This window comes from Trichosurus vulpecula, chromosome 1 (genome assembly GCF_011100635.1).
Source record: "Trichosurus vulpecula isolate mTriVul1 chromosome 1, mTriVul1.pri, whole genome shotgun sequence".
Taxonomy (NCBI): Eukaryota; Metazoa; Chordata; class Mammalia; order Diprotodontia; family Phalangeridae; genus Trichosurus; species Trichosurus vulpecula.
The window spans coordinates 403,710,990-403,720,781 of record NC_050573.1 but is presented as its reverse complement, the minus strand read 5'-3'; the positions used below and the strand labels follow the sequence as shown (position 1 = coordinate 403,720,781).

Below are 9,792 nucleotides of genomic sequence, written 5' to 3'. Positions count from 1 at the left end.
GGGCGGTGGAAAGGAATAGGACAACTTAAGGCATCCCCTCCCTCTCCCTCCCTACCCCCGCAAGCAAAATAATAACCATGCCTCTGGAACCCTCCATAAAATGCATAGCCCAGGAGATACGCGTGTATGCAGCTCCGTGGTGATTAGAAAGGATGTGCTTCTCGCTTTTCTCCCCTCCCCAAGTTACATTACTATTATTAATTAGCAATATGCTCGTTGGGCTTACGGCCAGATTTTTTTTTTTTTTTTTTTGCACTCGAGTCTTTGGAACTTGTGCATAGCCTTCGTCTGGACTGGCTGTGCCTCCTGTAGCCCCTCTCGGAGCCTTCCAAGTCCCCGGCTCGGTCCCTTTTTGCTCGGCTCCGAGTAGGCAGGCAACCCCTCTCGGACCGAGCTCCTTCGCCCCTCCTTCCTTCTTTTGGAGATTTAAATGACCTTTCAAGATTTACCCTGGGACAGGGGTGGGGGAGGTAAGGAAGTCGGGGGAGTCCCTCTGGAAGCACCACCCACTGAGCCCGACCCCCGCTGCGCCGCCGAGCGCGCCTGGAAAGGCCCCCGGGGCGCGCACGAGCGTCTCTTCGGTTTTCCCAGCGCGGGGCGCGCGCGCGCCGGACGGGACCAGACTGGGAGAGGGAGGGAAGCAGGGAGAGAGCGAGGCGGGGGCTCGCTCCTGGCTTCCTGTTGTGGTTGTAGAGGGAGCCGGCTGGAGTAGGAGGGAGCGAGCCGGGTGGAGCCGCGAGGGTGTGTGGGTGGGTGGGAGGGGGAGGGGGTGGCGGGGGCGGGGCCCCGGGGAGCAGCGCCCCCAGCTGTGCTGCGTGCAGGCGCCGCCCCCGCGCGCCGCAGTCACAGCTGTCGGGTCTCGGGCTCGGCCGCTGCCGCCGGGGCCGTTACCGTTGCCTGAGGGCCCGGGGACTGGAGCCGAGGCGTCCGTAGAGGCGGAGATCGCGTGGAAGCCGGGCTCGCGGCTAGGCGGCGGGGGGACCGTGGAAGGAGGCCGGGGGGGCGGGCCTGTCGTGGCCTCGGGAGCCCCGGGAGTGCGGAGAGAAAGCCGAGGCGGCGGCGGCGGGTCCCTGCCCCGGCTCTGCCTCCCTTCCCCCTTCGCTCGCTCGGGCCGGCGCCGGGAGCCCCGGAGCCAGAGCTCGGGAGGCTGCGGAGCGGCCGCGCCGCCCACGGGAGGATGCAGAAGTAGCGGCGCCGGCTCCGCCGCCCGCCCGTGGGTGAGTAACGGGAGGGCTAGACCGGGTGGTGGGGCTCCCTGCGGGGGGCGCGGAGAGGGCAGACCCCCCCAAATCCCTCAGACACCCCCAAAGCCCGGCGGTCCTCACCGCCCCCACCGCAGCAAGGTGACAGCCCTGGGGGGATGGCGGTGGGAGAGGGCGACGACCCCTCACTCTGTGATCCCTCCAGATTTCTCCCATGCTCAAGTTCCCCTCTGCCCCTTTTGGGGTTCCGAAGACAATGGGATGGGATCATCTTAAGTTTCGAGGCCAAAGGTCAGCTGACCGGGATGAGGGAAAGAACGCGCTGATTTTTATCTCTTTGGAAATAGGACAAGCTCCCTGGTTTCTATGTCCATATGGCTCCGTCCATCTTCAAGAACATCACCAACCATCCTTCCTCCTTTCCCCCTCCCCCACGCCCTGACTTTGTACTTAATTACCTCTTCAACAACTTAAAAAAATACACTTAACCAAGCTTTCTTCTTCAATGTTGGTTGACTGGACATGGTTAGACTTTGGTGAAAAGTGTGCTGCTATATAAGGTGAAGTTTGGAACGTGTTGGTGCAGGTGGAGTACACTAGGTGTAAAAGCTAGAGCGAGAATGAATTAGTGCAAGAAAATCATGTCTTGTCCGATGCAAGGTGCTCTCCTCTTAAGTGCACTTGAATGATGGGAGTTGCTTCCACTATCCAGCTCTATACTACACTTAAAAAAAAAAGATTGTGTGAAGCTCTGGTTGAAATTATTTTTAGTGTTTTGCTAACTATGGGATACCATATAAAAGTGATTTGCTGTTTTTGAAAGGAAGCTTGCATAAGGCATCTCCTTGCATTGTTGTTATGGAAACTTTCTTTGGTGTCAGGCTTTTTTTTTTTTTTTTTTTTTTTTAGCATTGAGAATTTTAATTAGGAGTTGCCCCAAATCCTTAAATCACCATTTCTTTCAAACTGAGAAAGAGGACAGAAATTTTGCATGTAGTTCATAAAGTCACAATGTTCTTTTTCCCTTGTGTGTTTTTTACCTTGGTCTTTGAGTGGTCAGGCAGAAACTGTTGATTTGGAGGCAGTATTAGCTAATTGCACATTAAACTCGTGTGGTATGTTTTCAAGGTGAGCTGTTTCTCTTCCAAGAAACTGGGTTTGGGTTATATCACACCCACACCTAAAGCAGTGCAAACCTGATTTTTGGCTTCTTAGGAATTGAATAGATCAGGAACTGTGCTTGATTTCTTACAAACATAATTCTTTTAATGGTCTTACTCAAGTAGCATAAAACATAAAGGTGTCATCTCTAAAATTGTCTGAAAAGTATTTTTTTCCAATCCATTTTTAGGGTTTGTAAGTTGATTTGAATAATAACAAAATATTGCCCAAGGCATGCATCATATGTTTATTGTCAGATACCAAAACATGAGTATTCCATCTCCATCATTCAGATTCTGCTGTACTTGGTCCTTTGCATCCCCCCACATACACCAACGCTCTGCATATACTTAAGGGTTTTTATGGTGCTTAGCGATATAGTGTTAATCCTAGTATTTATTTAATCAACCAATAAGCTTTCTAATTATAAGATACAGGGCTAGAGTCTCACCCAGACTATAGTGTCTTGCCAAAGAAATTAGCTATTCATTTGAAAGGGAGGTAAGACAAGTGAGACGACTTCTTAGTTGAGAGATTTGCATTTCAAGAAATAGTATTTGTGCTCTAATTTTTAATAAGTTTGGACATGAAAAGAATTTTTGTGATTAAAGTAAGGAAACAATAATTTATGGTCTAAAGTAATATATCTACCCTTAGGCTCCAGAATCAGTGAATTCCATAGATTATTCAGTTTTGTTACAAATTTTACACTCCTTTGGCAGGCATATATAGGTAAGTTACAAGAATGATCACTTCTGGGATATGGTCCTTTAATAACATTAATGAGGTGGGTGAATATATATGTTTTTATGTGCACTAATGATGGATTTTATTGAATGTCTGTTTCATTTAAGTTTGAATTCTTAGTGTTTTTTACACTTGTAAATTATAGTATTAGTGGAGATGGACTATATAAAGAAAGATTTTATAGCTTTACTTAACATTAAATTTGAGAATTATCTAACGCTGAGGTTTTGTGTTAAAACAACCCATATTATAGGCATACATATGTATATGTTTACAAATTCCTAAAATTTTATTTAACATCTATCACTGTGGTACATAGATTCCCATATCTTCCATACTGAAAATAATCTTTGACTTACAGTAAGGAAACATTTCATGAAATTTTCAATAGAACCAAACCTGAATATTGGAGGGTTAATGAAAGTTGCCCTGTCTTGGTAACTATACCCAGATTTGGGGGAATTTTGTACTAAATTTTGTATTATTTAGGTCCTGTACTTTGAAGATTTGAATCTTGATATATTTTATAATTAAAAGTTAAATGCCCCACCTTCCTCATTTTAGGCAACCTTTTCTCTCACATTTTATACTTTAGTGTGTTCTCTGAAAATATAGTGTTTTATTCATTACTTTGACATGAAATTAAAATATTAAAACAGTGATTTGTTGATGCAACAATGGACTATTTTGATATTATATGCCCTACATACAATCTCCATTTTATTGAAGCATCCATTTGTTTACTTGTAAAGTTTTCAAAAGCACTATCTTTTAGATATTACAATTTGTATTAACTGTTCACTAAAAGATTAAAATGTATATAACATAGTACCTGTATTTTATTGTCATTCTCATCATAAAAGGATTGTGTTCTTTCTCTATTTTAGGTTAACATTTGGAAACCTGTGGCATTTCCTTACATATTTCTAATTTGTAAGCTTCTTGTCATTCTAAGTCTATCTGTGGGTTTGTGCATTTATACATGTTGAGAGAGAGAAAGACAAAGAGAGAGCTGGCAAGTGCATGCAAATGAGTTCTTCTTGCCTTCTTGTCATTTGCAAGCTTGGGAAGTAAAGTTAGTTTTGGTGGCAGGCAGTATGATAGAAATTTTAATAAGTATCTATCTTTTTATCCTATCTGACCACTAAGATTTTATGATTCTGTCATCATCTTGCAGAAAAGATTTTTTTTTTCCAATAGGTTGGTACCTTAACCGAACTGTTTATTTTAAATCTAATTAGATTTTTCTTTATGCTCAGGCTTTGTTATGCTTTTTGTATTCACAGTACTTTTTAGGTAGTAGGTACTTGATAAATGTTTGTTGAATTGAACCCTGAATTATATGTATGTTCAACTTTAATCCGAACATTTACTGTCACTATTATTAATTGGAAGGTCCAGGGGAAATGTGAAAGTAGTAGTTTAAAAATAGTTTTGGAAAACCAAGTAGTGACAGCACTGATTTCAGAGGACAGTAGTAAGGTAAGGGCAGACAATATAAATGAAGACATTTACCTGTTTAAATCTTAGCTGGTTTTAAATTTATTTGTCTCAGAAGACTAAAATTAGCCTTATGCTTGCAGATATAAGTGTAAAATAGTTCTTTAGGCATAAATGAAATAAGCAACCATGATAATTATGATTTTTTACTATGGTAAATGTAAAGCATGTCCTTAGCATTTACACACAGTCTCTAAATTTGCTTATGTAAACTTCTTGATGGCAGGTACTGTGCATGTTAAATATTATAATATTAGAACCTTAAGTTACCTGTAATCTTGATGATGAACCTTAGGATGTTAGAAATGCAAAAGACATTAATGACCATCCAATTCAGTCTCTTAATTTTTTGGACATAAGGAAGCTGAGGTCCAGACTTTTAGTATCCTGGTCTTCTGCCTCAGACTAGTATTCTTTCCCCTATATGAGTGTTCTTAACCTTTTTTGTGTCCTGAACCTCTTTTAACAATAATGTTTTTAAATGCATAAAATAAAATACATGGAATTACAAAGGAAACTAATTATATAGTTACCAAAAATTTCCTTAAAAGTCCACAGACCTAAAGTTGAGAACCACTGTCCTATGTCCTATTATAAATGACATATGAGTCTACAGGTAGTCTTTGAATGTCTGGGCTTGATCTTCACTTGGTATGTTTCTGTCAGATATTGTAACCCACAGCTACCTTTTAGTTCATTCCAAAAAGCATTTTCCCTCAGAGGTTCAAAATTTGCAAATGTTCGTGCAAGAATGAAATTGAGAAGTAGGAAAGATAGAGAGCTCTTGGTCATGGGGTGTGGAGTGTGTGTGTTAGAAGGTAATACAAGGTACATACAGTGGCAGATACTTTTTACATGCACTTTTTAAAAGTACCCCTGAATGCTGCTTTGGATGGCAACTAGGAATCTATTTTATGATAAATCACATTTGTTACATGAAAGCTCAAAGCCTTAGTTAATATAGGGGATGTATTATTTATTTATAACAATCAAAGCTGTCCAGAAGTGGAATGTGCTGCCTTAAACTAGTGAACTCCCCATCAATGTAGTCTTATCCCTTGGTACTATCTCCTTTCTAGGTTTTTCTTGACACTGCTCTTTTCTAGTTTCCTCCTGCCTTTCTGACCATTCCTTCTAAAATCTCCTATTTGATGGGTCTTCATCCAGTTCATTCTCCTAAGCTTTAGCCCTTTTCTTCTGCCTCTATACCATTTCACTTGATGATCTCATCAGCTCCTGTGGATTTAATTATCATCTCTATGCTGATGATTCTCAGATCTTCTTATACAGATCTAACCTCTCTCCTGACCTCCAGACCGAAATGAACTCGTCTCTCCCCCTAAGACTTCCCCTCTTTCTCACTTCTCTGTTATTTTGGAAGACATCACCATCCTTCTAGTGACCAGGCTAGTTAACTAGCTGTCATTTTCTGCCCCTCTTTCTCTTCCCTACCCTCCAGTCCAATCAGTTGTCAGGTCTACCTTCAAAGCATCTCCCTGACATATCCTCTTCTCTTCTCTGACACTGCTGCCACCCTGGTGAAGGCCCTCATTACTTCATCTGAACTACTGTAATATCTTTCTGGTTGGTCTCCCTGCTTCAAGTTTCTCTCTACTCTAGTCCATCTTTCACTCAGTGTCAAATTGATCTTCCTCAAGCTCAGGTTAACCGCCCCCTCCCCCCCACCTTCCCCAGATTCAATAAATGCCAATGACTTCCTCTAACCTTCAGGACCAAATATTAAATCTCTGGTATGAATAGCTCTTTCTAAGCTGCTCTCCTCCTACCTTAACAATCTTCTTACACTTTACTTCCCTCCCAAGTACTTTGTGATCCTGTGATGCCTCCTCTTCTGACTGTGCATTTTCAATGTCTCCCATACCTGGAATGGTCTCCCTCCTCAAATTAATCTCCTGGTTTCTTTCAAGTCCCATCTAAAATCCTACCTTCTACAAGGAGACTTTTCTGATCTTCCCTTATGCTAGTGCCTTCCCTTTGTTAATAATCTCCAGCTTATTCTGTATATGGCTTAATGGTACATAGTTGTTTGTATATTGTCTCCCCTATTATACTGTAAGGTCTGTGAGAGTCGAGAATTTTTTGCCCTTTTTTGTATTCCCAGTGCTTAGCCTGATACATAATAGGCACTTAATAAATGTTTGTTAAGTACAAGAAGAGGAGTAATAAGGCTGGAAAAGTAAATTGAGGACCGACGTTAAAGGGATGTACAGGACAAACTGAGAAGTTTGTATTTGATCCTTGAGGCAACAAGGAACTACTGGGTTTGAGTGATATACTCAGAACTCTATTTTAGGAAAATTACTTTATTGACTGTGTGGATGATGAATTGGAGAGATAAATGACTTGAGACAGGGAGACCAATTATGAGAATATTCCAATAGTCCAGGTGAGGAGTGATTGAAGGCCTAAGTTATGGTGGTGGCCATGTGAGTAGAGAGAACACATATGTTAGAGATGTGGGGATGGACATGGTGATTGGATATGTGGGATGAAGGAGAGTGGTTAGGATTTAAAGATAATTTCAAGATATCAAACCTCGGTGGTCAGAAGGAAGCTCGTCACCTCAACAGAAATAGGGAAGTTGGGACTAAGAGTGGGTTTTGGGGAGAAAGGTAATGGAGTTACATTTTGAGCATGTTGAGTTTGAGATATTTTGGGGATATCTATTTTCAGATGTTCAATAGTCCATTTTTGATATGGGAGTGGAGCTCAGAAGAGAGACCAAGGCTGCTTATATATCTGGCAGTCATTTTCATAGAGATTATAATAACCCTTTGGAATTGATGAGATTACCAAGTGAGATTGTTGGACCCAATTAAGGGGTATGATGTGGATGAAAGAACCAACAAAGGAGACTGAACGATATGACGAGGTCCCGGAGAGGAGGAGAACCAGAAGAGGGTAGTTTTCATGAAAACCCTGAGAAATGAGAATATCCAGAAAAGGGGGGGATGGTCATTTTTCTCACATGCCTCCAAATCCTATAAATTCTTCCTTTTCACCTTGTCCAATTTATTCCATTTTTCCCATTTCCGTTGGTACTATCCTAGCTGGTTATTTCACATACACTACTCTCACCGACTCTTAGCTGGTATATCCCTGCCTCCAGTTTCTTTCCTTTTCCTCCCTTTCTTCCTCTTCTTGCCCTCTCCAGCCTTCCCCACTCCCCCTTTTTAACTGGGTCTGCCTATCTCATGCAGGTTGGAAATGCACAGGCCACTGATTCTAGTACTAATTGGCAAAGAAGCTTTGACCTGATCTATTTCTGTCCTGGGTCAGATGATACTTCCTTAGGTAGCTTGTAGTCCCCCTGTTCCTGAGGGGCTCTCCATATTGGTGCTGGACTTGGTGTAGGTTCCCTGTTATCTTCTTAGCCCTACTGCAGCTTTTATCTCCAGAACTCAAGGGATCCGCCAGCTTCCCCCTCTCCAGTAGCAGGGTTTTCAGGCATGCACCACCAAGCCAGACATTTTAAATTTGTCAGTATTGTTCTAAGTATGCCATTCCCTGCTCAGAAATCCACAGGTCTGGTCCCTGAGAAATAAAGTCTAAACTCTTTCGTCAGGCATTCAAGGACTTCTCAGTCTGTTTTGACTGTCTTGTCTCTCGTTTTTCCCCTTTAAAAAATATTTTTAAGCCAAACTGGGCTTTCCCAAACCTAGTTTAATGTTCTCTCCCTTTCCTCCCCCAGGTTTTTTTCTTACATGTTACCCCTGGCTAGAAAATGGTTCTGTATATTCTTTGCCCATCCAGATAAATTCAACCTATCCTTCCCTCCCAAAGTGCCAAATCTCTTCCATGAAGTATCTTGGATGATTTCAACTTACCATGATCTATCCCTCCCTACAACTCATGGCAACTTATTGTGGAGTACTTATTTAGTAATCAACTCTTTATTGCCTTTTGGCATTTCTTACTTTGTATCGGTGAGCTCATCTTTTTGCATATCATAGTTTTTGTCTTCTCAACTAGATTGTAAGGTTCTTGAAGAGAAAAATCTATGTATATAGTTATTTGTTTCCTAATAGTTCTTTCTAGTAGTATTTGATAGTATTCAATACATAAATACAAACACACATATAAAACATATGTGTAATTTTTTTTCCTTTTTTTTTAGTAGGAAAGGCCGTCCAATCAAAGGAAATGCTTTTGTGAAAGTATGGATGCGGGTCTCGGTATGGGGAATAGTAAAATAGGTAGCTGGAAAAAGTAATATTTCTTTATTATGAAATGTTGAGTGGAAAAAATAAGCTATATGATAGGACCTTCAAGGGAAATAAAATGAATTTAGATATGAAGAGATAAAAAATAGCTTTATGAAAAATGAGTTTTGTAGTTATTGGATCATTGCTTAGTATCATAGGGTATAGTCTATAATTTGGAGGCCATCTAGTCCAGTTCCTTTATTTACAGATATGAAACTGCTGCCGAGGGCAGTTAATTGACTTGCCCAAGGTCACATATGTAGTTAGCATAAGAGGTAGAATTTGAATCTAGATCCTTTAACTCCAAATCTAATACACTTTCCGTTGTACCACTTTTAAACTGGGAATGGGGTAAGCTTATCCAGAGTTGATCAATAGTGACTGAAACCTCAATATAATCTTTGACTTTATTTTGTTGGACCACTATTAATAAGAAAACCAGTGTTTATAACAAGGTTTTCTGTTAGTTTCAGCAATAAATCTTCTAGGGCAGTTGCTTAGACTTTTACATTGTAGTGGATGGGTCACACAGATGTTTTGATTAGTATTGTCCAAATCTGGTGATCCAAGGTAGCAAATAGCCTCAGAACAGTGTTCTCTTTTATGTAATTTCAGGGTGTGATTGTTTATGCATTTTTGTCATTTTCCCCTTGTTTTTTAAACTACTACTTCTTGATACTGTTAGAAAATAAACAGGTACAAATGAAAACAATATTAGCTAAAGGTTATTAACATTTTCTATGTATCGTCTTCTCTTCATCCCTTCTATTCGAATATATTTCATAGAACTCTTAGTGAACTTGAATCATTTCAATGGTGGGTTTTTAACATGACCAGAAAGCCTTTTAAATAGTTTTGCAAAGAATAGAATTAATGCCATATAGCACCCTCTGCCTCTTTTTATGCCATTCTGCTATTTTCAGCATAGAATTGGAAGAGGGCCTGACAGTATTGAA

At 41.0% G+C, this 9,792-nt stretch overlaps 1 protein-coding gene across 1 annotated transcript in view; it reads left to right on the top strand.

Moving 5' to 3' along the window:
* The first annotated feature begins 875 nt into the window (after positions 1-875).
* The window catches only part of LIFR (LIF receptor subunit alpha), a 90,667-nt gene continuing 81,750 nt past the window's right edge, over positions 876-9,792 (top strand). Inside the window, 1 exon segment of the mRNA XM_036758899.1 lies at positions 876-1,217. The gene's annotated coding sequence lies outside the window, so the exon portion shown is untranslated.